We start from the raw sequence: 19,426 nt of genomic DNA, 5'->3' as shown, positions 1-19,426 counted from the left end.
CAATTTCTCCAACTTCTTGTATTCCTTCCACTTTTGCATGCTTTCTTTCCATTCTCTGAGCCATTCCTACCCTGTAATCTCTGAAATCACTTAACACACATATCAAGGCATCTAATGGTGATAAGAGAGGATTAATATTAGCAAATATAAGGCCGAAGAAGCATGTTTTCAATCATAGCACATATTCTGGGAAGAAATTGTAAAACCATGCAAATAGTATGAATAAGTGGGTAAAGAGTTGATAAAATCCACTCAATTGAGCACAAGATAAACCATAAAATAGTGGTTTATCAACCTCCCCAAACTTAAACATTAGCATGTCCTCATGCTAAGCTCAAGAGAAGCTATAAAGATGAAGAGGAGTGGTAGATTAATATGAAATGCAACCTATCTATATGAATGCAACTAAATGCAAAAATGTTTCTACCTACTTGGTCAAAAGTAAATAAGTTCTCCAAGACAAATACAAACCAATTTCCACTAATTCAAATTAGACAATAAAAGACAAGTAAACTTGTAAGAAGATAGCTCATGAAAGCAGGGAACATAGAATTGAGCACTGAACCCTTACTGGTAGTGTATATCACTCTAACTCTCAAGTGTCTAGGGTCAATCACTCTACTCTTCTCTAGTCATGCTTTCTAAAATTTGTTCTTCACCTAACCAATCAACAATATTTAATATACCAATGCAAACATCATGAGATCTTTTCAAGGTTGTAATGGGGCTAAGGTAAGGGTAAGGGTATATGTATATGGCTAAGTGAGCTTTATAAATTGAATCTTTAATTAACCTAAGCTTTCACCTAACATACATATACTCTATATAACTCTAGAATCATGCCTAGCTACCCATAGTCTTCACTTTTGCATTACATACTTATGTATCAATTTTTTTTTTAATTTTATCACATATGCATTGATCTTTTATTAACTTAACATTGGGGTAATTTTGTCCCCTTATTTGTTTATTTATATTATATATATTTTTTCTCTTTTATTTTTCTCTTTTTTTAGAGGCATAAAAACTAGAATAACATATCAATGCATATGGAATTTTTAATTTTCTGTTTTACATGAGTAGGTACCCAAATTTTCCAATATTCAAAATTAGAAACATGATACATTCCCTTATTAACCCAGGTTCCCACAGTTTCCCCACACTTAATTGTTGCATAATCCCTATCTTAAGCTAACCAAAGATTCAATTGGGATATTTAATTGTTTTTCTGCTTAAGGCTAGTGATGTGGTAAAATACAGAACAAATGGGGATTAAAAGGCTCAAAGTGGCTGACAAGGGTGATTTAAAGGGTAGGCTTATTTGGGATGAGTGAGCTAAAATCAAACAATGGCCTCAATCATATGCAAGCATGTAAATACACTAAATAATGGACATATATATTGGAACAAAATATAGATTACAATCATAGAGAAGGAAACACACAGGAATAAAATATTTATGGTTAAATAATGTGACCATATAAATAAGCTCAAATCTCACAGGTTATGTGTTCTTTAGCTCAAAAATCATGTTCCAAATACAACTTTAAACAAATTTAACAAAAAAAATTTTGATTTAAATTAGTGAAATACTATAAAATTTCTTGAAAAAGAAAATATTACTTCAACCAAGTAGTAACTAAATGCATAAAATCAAACAAATATGCAATCAAATATGCAGATGCAACAATAAACAAATAAAGAAAATAAAACAATGGTGTTGAAAAGAAGGTAACTAACCTACGGAGATCGGTATCGACCTCCCCACACTTAAAGGTTGCACCGTCCTCGGTGTATGCTGAGATGTGCAGGTGGACGGGTTGTTTCAACTAATGCTTTTCTTCAAGGATTGTGCAGATGGACTTGTTTGTCTCCCCTTTTAGAATTTTCTCCCTTTTTCCGTCTTCGGTGGCCAGCCTGAAAGAAGAGAAAAAGAAGAACAATAATACCCAGAAGTAAAGATAAGAAAATAAATGAAGTATGGGTGGGTTAATGCCAAATGATAAGGGTCTCAATTACATGGAAGCTTCAACATGTACATGAGAAAACAATAGAAGCCATGGCATACCAGTGGTGCAAAATATGCAACAATGGGGAAGAGAGTGGGTAAGAAGAGATAATATAAATTCATGTCAATGCAAAAGTAATACAGATATAAAAGATTGGCATTGATTTAAATAATATTACTCAATCAGAATTAAACAAGTCACTAAGCACCCAAAATATTTCAAGAGAAGATGCAATAGTGAAATAAGAAAATTCAACACCAAAGGAAAAATAATAAATTTAGAAAAGAAAATAAAAATATGCACTAAATTAAAATGCATTGAATGAAATATTCAAATAAATTAAGTAAAATAAAGTAAAAGATAAGAAGAATGAGAAGGGAAAGAAGGGAAGAAGAAGTAAGTAAGAAAGGAGGGAGGAAAAATTAGGATTGGGGAAGAAAAGATAAGATATTTGGCAAATTAGGATAAGCTATGCGGCGCAAGCGACGCGGACGCGCGACTTGCGCTTATACTGATTGATTCGGTCGCGTCGGTCACGCGGTCGCGTGACACAGTTTATGATACTGGCGTGAGGGCAGCCTCGCGCTCGCACAACTCTCTGTTCGAAACTTAGTATTGCCAAAATCCAGGGTGACGCGATCGCGTGGGTCATGCGATCGCGTGAGTGGCCAATATTGGGATATGACGCGGTCGCGTCGGTCACGCGGCCGCATGGAAAGGATTATGTGTCCAACACCAATCCAGCACCACTCTGGCACAACTTTCGGTCGTGCACCCATTTTTACGTTGAAGTCCAGGTCACGCGGCAGCGTGAGTGATGCGGTCGCGTGGGAGGCCAATGTTCCCACTCGACGCGGACGCGTCGGCGATGCGGTCGCGTGGGGGTAATTAGTGCCATTGGCACGCCTCCAGCCATGCTCCTGCGTGACTCTCTGTTCATTTATTTTTTTTCTCCCATCTCCTTGCGACGCGGACGCGCCAATGATGCGGTCGCGTCGCGTGATTTTTTTTTTTTTTTTGATAATGCAGTATGCAGAATGCAATGCTAATATGAATGTTATGCAAAATTCCAGGTTCAATACAATAAAATAAAACTTAAAAACAAACAAAAAGAAATAAAATTAAAATTGAAAAAGAACGATCATACCATGGTGGGTTGTCTCTCACCTAACACTTTTAGTTAAAGTCCTTAAGTTGGACATTTGATGAGCTTCCTGTTATGGTGGCTTGTGCTTGAATTCATCCAGAAATCTCCACCAATGTTTGTATTTCCAGTAGCCTCCGGGATCCCAAACTAGGCGCAGAAAGCCTTCAAGTAAGTTAAAGCAAGTGACAAGGCCCTAAGAGTGTTGATTGCCAGAATGAATTCCGGGGTCCCAAATCTTGCTTTTGCACCCATCTTCTAGCCGATTATCATGATTCCATCTGGGTGGTTCAGTCTTAGAATCCTCACTGAAGCGTCTAAACAACTTCCTAGACCCATTTAATTGAGAATTATGCCAACTCTTGTATTTCAATTTGGAACATACAACCATATTGAGCCTTGCAAGATAACTCTTACCACTAACCATCTTCCTCTTGCTCTTATAGCCACAAAGAGCTCTAAGTTGACCATCCGTCTCCAGTAGCCCATATTCAAGTGGAATTAGAAAGCTAAGGGATATGAATTTTACCCACTTGAATGTTGTGAAGGATGATGGCAACTTAGGAGGGAGGGGTCTCCAATAACTTCGGCAAGGTGATTTCAAGCTCCACTCCCTTGTGCTCTTTGACAACTTCCACCTCTTTGCAAACTTCTTTAATTTCAACCTCTTCCTCTTGGTAGCTTTCTTCCAATTCAATCTTTTCTTCATTACTTACCAAGGGCATGGGAGGTTGTGCTTTTTCTTCTTTAATCTCCATCTCTTGATCAACCTTTTCCAAGTCTTCAACTATGATATGCCCTGGAGGTTGTACACCCTCCTTAACATCAAATGCAACCGTCTTGGAAGGAGGTTCTATGTCTTGACTTTCTGGTGTGCAAAATCGTGATCATTCCATTCCTTAGTAACGGCACTAAAAACTCAATACGCACATTCATGATCTTATATCTGTTTCACAACTTCGTATAACTAACCAGCAAGTGCACTGGGTCGTCCAAGTAATAAACCTGACGGGAGTAAGGATCGATCCCTCGGAGATTGTCGGCTTGAAGCAAGCTATGGTCACCTTGTAAATCTCAGTCAGGCGAATTAAATTGTATTAAGAAATTATAGTGGATGAAAATAAATAAAATATAAAATAGGATAGTGGTACTTATGTAATTCATTGGTGAGAATTTCAGATAAGCGTATAGAGATGCTTTCATTCCTCTGATCTCTGCTTTCCTGCTGTCTTCATCCAATCAATCCTACTCCTTTCCATGGCAAGCTTTATGTAGGGCATCACCGTTGTCAATGGCTACTTCCCATCCTCTCTGTGAAAATGGTCCGATGCACTGTCACTGCATGGCTAATCATCTGGAGGTTCTCAATCATACTGGAATAAGATTCACCCTCCTTTTGTGTCTGTCACTACGCTCAGTACTCGCGAGTTTGAAGTTCGTCACAGCCATCCCTTCCCGAATCCTACTCGGAATACCACAGACAAGGTTTAGACTTTCCGGATCTCAGGAATGGCCATCCATGGGTTCTAACTTATACCACGAAGACACTAATAACTCGGACTCGGTCCCCTGTATTAGATATCCAAGAGATATCCATTCAGTCTAAGGTAGAACGGAAGTGGTTGTCAGGCACGCGTTCATAAGTTAAGAATGATGATGACTGTCACGATCATCACATCCATCATACTGAAGTACGAATGAATATCTTAGAAGCGGAATAAATTGAATTGAATAGAAAAACAGTAGTACTTTGCATTAATCTTTGAGGAACAGCAGAGCACCACACCTTAATCTATGGTGTGTAGAAACTCCACTGTTGAAAAATACATAAGTGAAAGGTTCAGGCATGGCCGAATGGCCAGCCCCCATGATCTAAGAACTAAACGTCCCAAGATGTCTAATACAATAGTAAAAAGTCCTATTTATACTAGACTAGCTACTAGGGTTTACAGAAGTAAGTAATTGATGCAGAAATACACTTCTGGGGCCCACTTGGTGTGTGCTTAGGCTGAGCATTGAGCTTTACACGTGTAGAGGTCTTTCTTGGAGTTGAATGCCAGTTTGTAACCTGTTTCTGGCGTTTAACTGACTCTAGAATGTAGCATAGAACTGGCGTTCAACGCGAGTTTACATCATCTATATTTAATCAAAGTATAGACTATTATATATTTCTGGAAAGCCCTGGATGTCTACTTTTCAACGCAATTAGAAGCGCACCATTTGGAGTTCTGTAGCTCCAGAAAATCTACTTTGAGTGTAGGGAGGTCAGAATCCAACAGCATCTGCAGTCCATCTTCAACCTCTGAATCTGATTTTTGCTCAGGTCCCTCAATTTTAGCCAGAAAATACCTGAAATCACAGAAAAATACACAAACTCATAGTAAAGTCTAGAAATGTGATTTTTAATTAAAAACTAATAAAGATATACTAAAAACTAACAAAATCATACTAAAAACTATGTAAAAACAATGCCAAAAAGCGTATAAATTATCCACTCATCACAACACCAAACTTAAATTGTTGCTTGTCCCCAAGCAACTGAAAATCAAATAGGATAAAAAGAAGAGAATATACTCTAAATTCCAAACTATCAATGAAACTTAGCTCTAATCAGATGAGCGAGACTTGTAGCTTTTTGCCTCTTGAATAGTTTTGGCATCTCACTTTATCCATTGAAGTTCAGAATGATTGGCTTCTATAGGAACTCAGAGTTCAGATAGTGTTATTGATTCTCCTAGTTCAGTATGTTGATTCTTGAACACAGCTACTTTATGAGTCTTGGCCGTGGCCCTAAGCACTTTATTTTCCAGTATTACCACCGGATACATAAATGCCACAGACACATAACTGGGTGAACCTTTTCAGATTGTGACTCAGTTTTGCTAAAGTCCCCAATTAGAGGTGTCCAGGGTTCTTAAGCACACTCTTCTTTTGCTTTGGAGCTTGACTTTAACCGCTCAGTCTCAAGTTTTCACTTGACACCTTCATGCCACAAGCACATGGTTAGGGACAGCTTGGTTTAGCCGCTTAGGTCAGGATTTTATTCCTTTAGGCCCTCCTATCCACTGATGCTCAAAGCCTTGGATCCTTTTTATTACCCTTGTCTTTTGGTTTTAAGGGTTACTGGCTTTTTGCTCTTGCCTCTTGGTTTTAAGAGCTTTTGGCTTTTTCTGCTTGCTTTTTTTCTTTTTTTTCTTTTTTTTTTGCCATTTTTTTTCGCAAGCTTCTGTATTCACTGCTTTTTCTTGCTTCAAGAATCATTTTTATGATTTTTTAAATTATCAAATAACATTTCTCCTATTCATCATTCTTTCAAGAGCCAACATATTTAACAATCTTAAACAACAACTTCAAAAGACATATGCACTGTTCAAGCATTCATTCAGAAAACAAAAAGTATTGTCACCACAACAAAATAATTAAACTAGTTTCAAGGATGAATTCGAAACCATGTACTTCTTGTTCTTTTGTTTTTAAAACATTTTTCATTTAAGAGATGTGATGGATTCATATTCACTACTTTAAGGCATAGACACTTAGATACTAATGATCATGTAATAAGACACAAACATAAATAAACATTTAACATAAAAGACGAAAAACAGAAAATTTAAGAACAAGGAATGAGTCCACCTTAGTGATGGTGGCGTTTTCTCCTTGAGGAACCAATGATGTCCTTGAGCTCTTCTATGTCTCTTCCTTGTCTTTGTTCCTCTTCCCTCATTGCTCTTTGATCTTTTCTAATTTCATGAAGGATGATGGAGTGCTCTTGATGTTCCACCCTTAGTTGCTCCCAATAATTGTGTGAAGGAAAATGTATCCCCTGAGGTATCTCAGGGATCTCTTGATTTGCAGTCAAATGTTCTACCACTGAGCTATAGACCCTTGAGATGAATCTCTCCATCTCCTATGACTCGGAGGTAGAAGCTTTTGTCTTCCCTTTCCTCTTTCTAGAGGTTTCTCTGGCCTTAGGTGCCATTAATGGTTATGGAAAATTAAAAAAAAGCTATGCTTTTACCACACCAAACTTAGAATGTTGCTCGCCCTCGAGCAAAAGAAGAAAGAATAGAAGAAGAAGAAGAAGATATGGATGTGAGTGGTGAAGAGGTGATGGGGAAGAGATTGAGGTGATATAGGATTATGAGGAGGGAAGGTGAGTGGAGGCATGTGGGAATCCTGTGGGGTCCACAGATCCTGAGGTGATCCTGTGGGGTCCACAGATCCTGAGGTGTCAAGGATTTACATCCCTGCACCAATTAAGCATGCAAAATGCCCTTGCATGAATTTCTGGCATTTAAACGCCGAAGTGATGCTTGTTCTGGGCATTCAATGCCCATGTGCAGCATGTTTCTGGCGTTGAACGCCAGCTTCATGCTTGTTTCTGGCGTTCAGCGCCAGCTCCATGCTCTGTTCTGGCGTTGAACACCAGCCAGATGCTCCTTACTGGCGTTTAAACGCCAGTAAGCCCTTCCTCCAGGGTGTTCTGTTTTCAATGTTGTTTTTCATTCTATTTTTGAATTTTTGTATTTATTTTGTGACTCCATATGATCATGAACCTAATAAAACATGAAAGAACAATAAAAATAAAAATAAAATTAGATGAATAAAAATTGGGTTGCCTCCCAACAAGCGCTTCTTTAATGTCAATAGCTTGACAGTGGGCTCTCATGGAGCCACACAGGTGATCAGGTCAATTTTATAGACTCCCAACACCAAACTTAGAGTTTGGACGTGGGAGTTCAACAACAAACTTAGAGTTTGGATGAGGCCTCCCAACACCAAACTTAGAGTTTGACTGTGGGGCTTTAGTTGACTCTATATTGAGAGAAGCTTTTCATGCTTCCTCTCCATGGTTATAGAAGGAGATCCTTGAGTTTTAAACAGAAGGTTGTCCTCATTCAGTTGAAGGACCAACTCTCCTCTGTCCACATTAATCACAGCTCTTACTGTGGCTAGGAAGGGTCTTCCAAGGATGATGGATTCATCCTCATCCTTTCCAGTGTCTAGGATTATGAAATCAGTAGGGATGTAAAGGCCTTCAACCTTTACTAACACATCCTCTACTAGTCCATAATCCTATTTTCTTGAGTTGTCTGCCATCTCTAATGAGATTCTGGCAGCTTGCACCTCAAAGATTCCCAGTTTCTCCATTACAGAGAGTGGCATGAGGTTTATTCCTGACCCAAGGTCACATAGAGCCTTCTCAAAGGCCATGGTGCCTATGGTACAAGGTATTAAGAACTTTCCAGGATCCTGTTTCTTCTGAGGTAATGTCAGTTGATCCAGATCACTCAGTTCATTGGTGAGCAAGGGAGGTTCATCTTCCCAAGTCTTATTACCAAATAATTTGGCATTCAGCTTCATGATTGCAACAAGGTACTTGGCAACTTGCTCTTTAGTAACATCCTCATTCTCTTCAGAAGAAGAATACTCATCAGAGCTCATGAAGGGCATAAGGAGGTTTAATGGAATCTCTATGGTCTCTAGATGAGCCTCAAATTCCTTTGGTTCCTCAGAGGGAAACTCCTTGTTGATCACTGGACGTCCCAGGAGGTCTTCCTCACTGGGATTCACGTCCTCTTCCTCCCTTGTAGGTTCGGCCATGATGGTCAATTCAATGGCCTTGCACTCTCCTTTTGGGTTTTCTTCTGTATTACTTGGGAGAGTACTAGGAGGAGTTTCAGTGACCCTTTTACTCAGCTGGCCCACTTGTGCGTCCAAATTTCTAATGGAGGACCTTGTTTCATCCATGAAACTCAGAGTCGCCTTAGATAGATTAGAGACTAAATTTGCTAAGCTAGATGAATTCTGCTCAGAATTCTCTATCTGTTGCTGAGTGGATGATGGAAAAGGGTTACTATTTTTAAACCTGTTTCTTCCACCATTATTAAAGCCTTGTTGAGGCTTTTGTTGATCCTTCCATGAGAGATTTGGGTGATTTCTCCATGAGGGATTATAGGTGTTTCCATAGGGTTCACCCATGTAATTCACCTCTGCTATTACAGAGTTCTCAGGATCATAAGCTTCTTCCTCAGAAGATGCCTCTTGAGTACTGTTGGATGCAGCTTGCATTCCATTCAGACTTTGAGAAATCATATGGACTTGCTGAGTCAATATTCTATTCTGAGCCAATATGGCATTCAGAGTATCAATTTCAAGAACTCTCTTCTTCTGAGGCGTCCCATTATTCACAGGATTCCTCTCAGAAGTGTACATGAACTGGTTATTAGCAACCATGTCAATGAGTTCTTGAGCTTCTGCAAGCGTTTTCTTTAGGTGAATGGATCCACCTGCAGAATGGTCCAGTGACATCTTTGATAGCTCAGACAGACCATCATAGAATATATCCAAGATGGTCCATTCTGAAAGCATGTCAGAAGGACACCTTTTGGTCAGTTCCTTGTATCTCTCCCAAGCTTCATAGAGGGATTCACCTTCTTTTTGTCTGAAGGTTTGAACATCCACTCTAAGCATACTCAGCTTTTGAGGAGGAAAGAACTTGGCTAAGAAAGCCGTGACCAGCTTATCCCAAGAGTTCAGGCTATCTTTGGGTTGAAAGTCCAACCACACTCTAGCTCTGTGTCTCACAGCAAACGGGAAAAGCATAAGCCTGTAGACCTCGGGATCAACCCCATTGGTCTTAACAGTATCACATATCTGCAAGAATTAAGTTAAGAACTGAAAAGGATCTTCAGATGGAAGTCTATGAAACTTGCAGTTCTGCTGCATCAGAGAAACTAATTGAGGTTTCAGCTCAAAGTTGTTTGCTCCAATGGCAGGGATGGAGATGCTTCTTCCATGTAAATTGGAATTAGGTGCAGTAAAGACACAAAACATCCTCCTTGCATTATTATTATTTTCGGCTGCCATCTCCTTTTCCTGTTCGAAAATTCCTGTAAGGTTGTCTCTGGATTGTTGTATTTTAGCTTCTCTTAGTTTCCTTTTTAGAGTCCTTTCAGGTTCAGGATCTGCTTCAACAAGAATTTTCTTGTCCTTGCTCCTACTCATATGACAAAGAAGGGAATAACAAAGAAAATATGGAATCCTCTATGTCACAGTATAGAGATTCCTTTGTGTAAGTAGAAGAAGAAAAGAATGTAATGTAAAGAAGAGAAGAGGAAAAAACTCGAACACAAAGAGGGAGGTGGTGTTCGAATTTTTGGGTGAAAGAGAAGTGTTAGTAGATGAATAAATAAATAGAAGGAGATGAGAGGTGAGAGAATTTGAAAAATTAAAATTAAAATTTAAAGTTAAATTTTGAAAATAGAAATAAAAAATTTTTTAAAATTAAACTTAGAATTCGAAAATTAAAAATTGAAATTAAATTAAATTTAAAATAATTAGTTAATCAAAATAAAATTTTGAAAAAGAGGGAGGTATTTTCGAAAATTTAAGAGAGATTGAATTAGTTAGGTGGTTTTAAAAGATATGATTGAAACAAAAAGATAAGATTGATTGAAAAAGATTTAAAAATCAATTTTAAAAAGATAAGAGGTTAGGAAAGAAGTTAGAAAAGATTTTGAAATTGAATTTGAAAAAGATATGATTGAAATAAAAAAAAAGGATATGATTGAAACAAAAAGATATGATTGATTGAAACTTATTTTGAAAAAGATTTGAAAAAGACATTTAAAAAGATTTGATTTTTAAAATTAAAGTTGATTACTTGACTAACAAGAAACAAAAAGATATGATTTTAAAAATTAAAGATTAATCTTTTCTTAAAAGGCAAGTAACAACTTAAAATTTTTCAATCAATCATATTAACTGTTAGTATTAATTTCGAAAATCATGGAATAAAGATAAGAAAAGGATTTTTGAAAATTAATTTTAAAAAATTTCGAAATTATTAAGAAAAATTTGAAAAAGATTTGATTTTTTTGAAAAAGTTTTGAAAAAGATAGGATTTTTAAATTGAAAATTTGATTTGACTCATAAGAAACAACTAGATTTTTTTAAAAAATTTTGAAAAAGTCAATCCAAATTTTCAAAATTTTAAGAGAGAAAAAGGGAAAGATATTTTTTTTATTTTTGAATTTTTAATGATGAAAGAGAAAAACACAAAATTGACTCAATGCATGAAAATTTTGGATCAAAACATGTGATGCATGCAAGAACACTATGAATGTCAAGATGAACACCAAGAACACTTTGAAGATCAAGATGAACATCAAGACTTATTTTTGAAAATTTTTAAGAAAAGAAAAACATGCAAGACACCAAACTTAGAAATTTTCAATAATTAGACACTAACAAATTAAAAATGCATATGAAAAATAAGAAAAGACACAAAACATGAAAATATGAAGATCAAACAAGAAGACTTACCAAGAACAACTTGAAGATCATGAAGAACACTATGAATGCAGGAATTTTCGAAAATTTTTAGAAAAATAAAAGTATGCAATTGACACCAAACTTAAAAATTGACTCAAGACTCAAACAAACAACATAAAATATTTTTGATTTTTATGATTTTATTAATTTGTTTTGGATTTTTGTATATAATTTTTTTTTCGAAAACATATAGGAAAAAGGAAGTAATGAATTCAAAGTCCTCAATCAAGATTCCAAGAACCATACCAGGTTAGTCTAAAGCTTGATGGCCAGCCAAACTTCAGCATACCATTTTGAAACTTTAGAATTCACTCATAAAAATTTTAAATTAATTTTCGAAAACAGAGGGAAAAAAATTTTTTGAAAGATTTTTGAAGAATTTTTTTCTTGAAAATAAAACAAAAAGAAAATTACCTAATCTGAGCAACAAGATGAACCGTCAGTTGTCCAAACTCGAACAATCCCTGGCAACGGCGCCAAAAACTTGGTGTGCGAAATTGTGATCATTCCATTCCTTAGTAACGGCGCTAAAAACTCAATACGCACGTTCATGATCTTATATCTGTTTCACAACTTCGTACAATTAACCAGCAAGTGCACTGGGTCGTCCAAGTAATAAGCCTTACGTGAGTAAGGGTCAATCCCACGGAGATTGTCGGCTTGAAGCAAGCTATGGTCACCTTGTAAATCTCAGTCAGGCGAATTAAATTGTATTAAGAAATTATAGTGGATGAAAATAAATAAAATATAAAATAGGATAGTGGTACTTATGTAATTCATTGGTGAGAATTTTAGATAAGCATATAGAGATGCTTTCATTCCTTTGATCTCTGCTTTCCTGCTGTCTTCATCCAATCAATCCTACTCTTTTCTATGGCAAGCTTTATGTAGGGCATCACCGTTGTCAATGGCTACTTTCCATCCTCTCTATGAAAATCGTCCGATGCGCTGTCACTGCATGGCTAATCATCTGGAGGTTCTTGATCATACTGGAATAGGATTCACCCTCCTTTTGCGTCTGTCACTACGCCCAGTACTCGCGAGTTTGAAGTTCGTCACAGCCATCCCTTCCCGGATCCTACTCGGAATATCACAGACAAGGTTTAGACTTTCCGGATCTCAGGAATGGCCATCCATGGGTTCTAACTTATACCACGAAGACACTAATAACTCAGACTCGGTCCCCTATATTAGATATCCAAGAGATATCCATTCAGTCTAAGCTAGAACAGAAGTGGTTGTCAGGCACGCGTTCATAAGTTGAGAATGATGATGACTGTCACGATCATCACATCCATCATATTGAAGTATGAATGAATATCTTAGAAGCGGAATAAGTTGAATTGAATAGAAAAACAGTAGTACTTTGCATTAATCTTTGAGGAACAGTAGAGCTCCACACCTTAATCTATGGTGTGTAGAAACTCTACCGTTGAAAAATACATAAGTGAAAGGTTCAGGCATGGCCGAATGGCCAGCCCGCATGATCTAAGAACTAAACGTCCCAAGATGTCTAATACAATAGTAAAAAGTCCTATTTATACTAGACTAGCTACTAGGGTTTATAGAAGTAAGTAATTGATGCAGAAATCCACTTCTAGGGCCTACTTGGTGTGTGCTTGGGCTGAGCATTGAGCTTTACACGTGTAGAGATCTTTCTTGGAGTTGAACGCCAGTTTGTAACCTGTTTCTGGCGTTTAACTCCACTTTGTAACCTGTTTCTGGCGTTTGACTCCAGAATGCAGCATGAAATTGGCGTTCAGCACCAGTTTACGTCGTCTATCTTTAATAATAGTATGGACTATTATATATTTCTGGAAAGCCCTGGATGTCTACTTTCCAACGCAATTGGAAGCGCGCCATTTGAAGTTCTGTAGCTCCAGAAAATCTACTTTGAGTGCAGGGAGGTCAGAATCCAACAGCATCTGCAGTCCTTCTTCAACCTCTGAATTTGATTTTTGCTCAGGTCCCTCAATTTCAGCCAGAAAATGCCTAAATCACAGAAAAATACACAAACTCATAGTAAAGTCCAGAAATGTGATTTTTAATTAAAAACTAATAAAAATATACTAAAAACTAACTAAATCATACTAAAAACTATGTAAAAACAATGCAAAAAAGCGTATAAATTATCCACTCATCACTTTCCCATGGAGCTTTAGCATCTCCTAAGTCTTCAACTACTTCTTCCTCTGCAACTATTATGGCTTTCTCCACTTGTTCCAATACAAAGCCATGTTCCTCATTGTCCACCGAAGTTTCTAGTGTCTCCTTCATGCTTTGCTCTTCTTTTGATTCTCCACATGTAGCCACGGGAGTTCTTTGAGTGCTCAGATATTGGGAAGCTACTATATTTACTAACTCGCCTAAGGTGGCCGCAAAATTTAGCATACTCTTATTCATCCTTTCTTGCCTTTGAAGAATAACACGAAGTCTATCATCCATTGGAGGTTGGGTGGATATGAGGATTCATTGGTTGAGAGAGAGGGTTCATAATAGGAATGTGATTCATCTTGATAATGATATGGAGATGGTGAATATTGAAGTGGTGGTTCATGAGAGTAGTTGTGTTGGAAAGGTGGTGGTTCTGTGTATGGTTCATTTGGCTCATAAGATGGTTGGTATGGTGGATGTGGGTTAGGGTCATATGGAGGTGAATGGTGGAAAGGAGCTTATGAGTATGGTGGTCCAAAGTCATGTTGAGGAAAGGGTTCATAGGCATATGGTGGTGGTTGTTGATAGTCCATTGGAGGTGGTTGTTGCAATGAGGGTTGATCAAATCCTTGTGGCTCCTCCCATCTTTGATTGTTCCAACCTTGATGTCTGTTCTCATTGTAATTTCTTCTTCCTGCAATATAATTGTAACCAAACTCATAGCCAAAGGGGTGAGAGTTCATAGTATCAAATAAAAATTAAAAATGAAAATAAAAACAATTTTAAATTAAAAGGTTATTCAAATTTTGAATTTGAAAATTAAATTTTGAAATTTGAAATTTGAAAATTTAAAATTTGAATTTTGAAATTTGAATTTTAAATTTTTGAAATTTGAATTTTGAATTTTGAGATTTGAAATTTGAAAAAAAAAATTAAAATTGAATTTTGAAAATTTTTAAATTTGAATTTTGAAATTTGATTTTTAAATTTTGAATTTTTTTGAATTTAATAAGGAAAGAGAAAAATAATAAAATGACAAAAAACTTAAAAATTTTTAGATCAAAACGAAGAAAACAACTAAGAACAACTTGAAGATCAAGATGAACACCGAGAAAAATTTTTTTTTGAAAAATTTTTTATAATTAAATAAAAACCAATAACCTCTTAATTTATGAAAAAAGAAAAAATAAAAACAAAAATAAAAACAAATAAACAAATAAAAAGTAAATATTTACAATAACCAATAATAAGGTCCACGTTTGCAATTCTCCGGCAACGGCGCCATTGAACATTGATGGTTTAGAAGTTATAGTAAACTCTTGTTGCAAGTATAGTTACTAAACCAAGCAATCAACCTTTCTTACAAACGTTTTAGTTGTCACAAGTAACAAACCCCTTTAAGATTCATAACCGAGTATTTAAACCTCGGGTCGTCTTCTCAAGGAATTGCAGGGAGGTGTTCTTATTATTGGTTATGAGTTTGTAAATTGGGGGGTTTTTAATGTATAAGATAAAAAGCAAGAATAGTAAATGGCAAGAAAGTAAATTGTATTAAATTAAATAGATAATAAAACTCTTGGCAAGGTATGAAAACTGAAAGTCCTATCCTGGTTATCTTTATCAATTGTAATGAGAATTAGATTTTTCTCCCACTTTGTTAACCTCTAACTATGAAGGTAAGTTAAGTGGATGAATTAATTCTGATTCCTCAAGTCCTAGTCTTTCCTTGGGAAAAGTTAGAGTTAGTGGAACTCGAATTAATTCTTGAAGAATTCCAATTTTCAATTAACAATGAGTTTGATAACTCAAGAGTCTCCAGTGACTCAACCAAAGCCAAAAGGGAAAAATCCAAATTATTTATATAATAAATAATGGAAAGCAATCATAATTCTGAAATACCTCAATTAGCACTAATAAAGATATCAAATATAACATGGATGAGTTCATAAATTAAATTATGAAAATAAATAAAAAGAACATTGAACATGTGATCGCAAAAGATGAAATAATCATAAAGTGAAAAGAATCCTAATTCTAAATCCTAAGAGAGAGGAGAGAACCTCTCTCTCTAAAAACTACATCTACTCCTAAAATTGTGAATATGAAAGCCTGTTTATGAATGGATGCAGTCCCTCTACTTTATAGCCTCTAATCTGTGTTTTCTGGGCCGAGAACTGGGTCAGAAACAGCCCAGAATTCGCTGGTTGCGAATTCAAACACGCTGATTTTCGTCATTGCTATGTGTCCGCATGGAGCACGCGGTCGCGTCGCCTAGCGTCAGGGTAACTATGGTGTATTATATATCAAATCGAAGCCCCGGACGTTAGCTTTCCAACGCAACTGGAACCGTGTCGTTTGGATTTCTGTAGCTAAAGTTATAGCTGTTTGAGTGCGAAGAGGTCAGGCTGGATAGCTTAGCAATTTCTCCAACTTCTTCTATTCCTTCCACTTTTGCATGCTTTCTTTCCATCCTCTGAGCCATTCCTGCCCTGTAATCTCTGAAATCATTTAGCACACATATCAAGGCATCTAATGATGATAAAAGAGGATTAATATTAGCAAATATAAGGCCAAAGAAGCATGTTTTCAATCATAGCACAAATTCTGGGAAGGAATTGTAAAACATGCAAATAGTATGAATAAGTGGGTAAAGAGTTGATAAAATCCACTCAATTGAGTACAAGATAAACCATAAAATAGTGGTTTATCAACGTGCTTATTAAGTTTTTGGCGCCGTTACCAAGGAATGAACGATCACGATTTTGTGCACAAGTTTTTAGCGCCGTTACCGGGGAGTGTTCGAGTTTGGACAACTGACGGTTCATCTTGTTGCTCATATTAGGTAATTTTATTTTAATTTTAAGCTTTTTTATTATTTTTATTTTCGAGAAATTTTCAAAAAAAAAAAAATAAATTATCCTATGACTTCAGAATTTTTAAGAATGAATTCTAGAGTTTCATGAGATTTGTTGAATTCTGGCTCGCTGTTAAGCCATGTCTAATCTTTTGGACCGAGGTTTCAACTATCATTAGAAGAGCTTCTTTGTCTTTTTCAGCAATTTAGCTGTTGTATGTAATGTTCTGCTGAAGCTTGGTTGGCCATTAGCCATGTCTATTGTTTTGGACCGAAGCTTTCATTGAAAGCTTGGCTGGCTAGTAAGCCATGTCTAATTCCTGGACCGGAGTTTTAGACTAACAGTGCATGATTCCTGGAATTCTCATTAGAAATTGTGAAATCCTTATTTTTCTTTTTCCAATTAATTTTCAAAAAATACAAAAAAAATTTAATAAAATTATAAAAATAAAAAATTTGATGTTTCTTGTTTGAGTCTAGTGTCATTTTTTAAATTTGGTGTCAATTGCATATTTTTAATTTTTCTTTAAATTTTCGAAGAACCCCTGCATGAAACTGTTCTTCATGATCTTCAAGTTGTTCTTGATGATTTTCTATGTTTCATCTTTAATTTTTCTTGTTTTGTGTCTTTTCTTGTTTCTCATATGCATTTTCAATTTGTTAGTGTCTAAAGTTTGAAAATTTCTAAGTTTGGTGTCTTGTATGTTTTTCTTTTCTTAAAAATTTTCAAAAATAAGTATTGATGTTCATCTTGATCTTCAAAGTGTTCTTCGTGTTCATCTTGACATTCAAAGTGTTCTTGCATGCATCATGCGTTTTGATTCATAATTTTCATGTTTTGAGTGTTTTGGTTGTTTTTCTCTTTCTTCATTACAAAAATTCAAAAATAAAAAAAAAATATCTTTCCCTTTTTATCTCATAAATTTTCGAAAATTTGGTTTGATTTAGTCAAAAAGTTTTTAAATTTAATTGTTTCTTATGAGTCAAATCAAATTTTCAATTTAAAAATTCTATCTTTTTCAAATCTTTTTCAAAAATCAAATCTGTTTCATTTTTCTTCCATAATTTCGAAACTTTCAAAATTTATTTTCAAAATCTTCTTCTTATTTCTATTTTATATTTTCGAAATTAATGCTAACAATTAATGTGATTGATTCAAAAATTTTAAGTTTGTTACTTGCCTAGTAAGAAAGATTCAATCTTTAAATTTTAAAATCATATCTTTTTGTTTCCTATTAGTCAAGTAATCAACTTTAATTTTTAAAATCAAATCTTTTTAAATTTCTTTTTCAAATCTTTTTCAAAATATATGTCAATCACATCTTTTTCAAAATCAATTTCAAAATCTTTTCTAACCTCTTATCTTTTCAAAATTAATTTTCAAATCTTTTTCAAATTAATCCTATCTTTTTGTTTGAATCTTATCTTTTTCAAAACTACCTAACTAATTTTCTCTCTCTAATTTTTGAAAATCACTAACCTCTTTTTCAAAATTTCTTTTCATTAACTAATTATTTTAAATTTTAATTTTAATTTTATTCCTTTTCGTATTTTCAAATTATAACTAATATTTAAAATAAAAACAAAAATATTTTTATTTTATTTTATTTTATTTTCGAATTCTTCTCCCTCTCATCTCCTTCTATTTATTTATTTATCTACTAACACCTCTCTTTCACTCAAAAATTCGAACCCACTATTCTCCTCTGTGTTCGAATTCTTATCTTTTCCTTCTTCCATTCTTCTCTTCTTATACTCGTATAAGGAATCTCTATACTGTGACATAGAGGATTCCATATTTTCTTTTCTATTATTTTTTTTTCATATGAGCAGGAACAAGGATAAGAACATTCTTGTTGAAACCGATCCTGAACCTGAAAGGACTCTAAAGAGGAAGCTAAGGGAAGCTAAAGCATAACTCTCTGGAGAAAATCTGACAGAAATTTTCGAAAAAGAAGGAGACATGGCCGAAAATAATAACAATGGTGGAGATGCAAGGAAGATGCTTGGTGACTTTACTGCACCAAATTCCAACTTACATGGAAGAAGCATCTCAATCCCTGCCGTTGGAGCAAACAATTTTGAGCTAAAGCCTCAATTAGTTTCTCTGATGCAACAGAATTGCAAGTTTCATGGACCTCCATCAGAAGATCCTTTTCAGTTCTTAACTGAATTCTTGCAAATCTGTGATACTGTTAAGACCAATGGGGTTGATCCCGAGGTCTACAGGCTTATGCTTTTCCCGTTTGCTGTAAGAGACAGAGCTAGAATATGGTTGGACTCTCAACCTAAAGATAGCCTGAACTCTTGGGATAAGCTGGTCACGGCTTTCTTAGCCAAGTTCTTTCCTCCTCAAAAGCTTAGCAAGCTTAGAGTGGATGTTCAAACCTTCAAACAGAAAGAAGGTGAATCCCTCTATGAAGCTTGGGAGAGATACAAGCAACTGACCAAAAAGTGTCCTTCTGACATGCTTTCAGAATGCACCATCCTGGATATATTCTATGATGGTCTGTCTGAATTATCAAAGATGTCATTGGACCATTCTGCAGTTGGATCCATTCACCTAAAGAAACGCCTGCAGAAGCTCAGGAACTCATTGACATCGTTGCAAATAACCAGTTCATGTACACTTCTGAAAGGAATTCTGTGAGTAATGGGACGCCTCAGAGGAAGGGAGTTCTTGAAATTGGTACTCTGAATGCCATGTTGGCTCAAAATAAAATATTGACTCAGCAAGTCAATATGATTTCTCAGAGTCTGAATGGATTGCAAGCTGCATCCAACAGTACTAAAGAAGCATCTTCTGAAGAAGAAGCTTATGATCCTGAGAACCCTGCAATAGCAGAGGTGAATTACATGGGAGAACCCTATGAAAACACCTATAATCCCTCATGGAGAAATCATCCAAATTTCTCATGGAAGGATCAA

At 35.7% G+C, this 19,426-nt stretch overlaps 2 non-coding genes across 2 annotated transcripts; one reads left to right on the top strand and one right to left on the bottom strand.

The window, feature by feature from the left end:
• The first annotated feature begins 9,519 nt into the window (after window positions 1-9,519).
• LOC112738508 (small nucleolar RNA R71) lies at window positions 9,520-9,627 on the top strand. Its single transcript, XR_003169465.1, has one exon. It is a non-coding gene; the product is annotated as a small nucleolar RNA R71 (small nucleolar RNA).
• Window positions 9,628-18,863: 9,236 nt separating this feature from the next.
• On the bottom strand, window positions 18,864-18,971 carry LOC112738529 (small nucleolar RNA R71). The gene has a single exon (XR_003169486.1). It is a non-coding gene; the product is annotated as a small nucleolar RNA R71 (small nucleolar RNA).
• Between the last annotated feature and the right edge of the window lie 455 nt (window positions 18,972-19,426).

Source organism: Arachis hypogaea, chromosome 13, assembly GCF_003086295.3.
Source record: "Arachis hypogaea cultivar Tifrunner chromosome 13, arahy.Tifrunner.gnm2.J5K5, whole genome shotgun sequence".
Lineage (NCBI taxonomy): Eukaryota > Viridiplantae > Streptophyta > Magnoliopsida > Fabales > Fabaceae > Arachis > Arachis hypogaea.
Note: the sequence above shows the minus strand (reverse complement) of the source record. Positions and strands in the feature narration are given on the sequence as shown.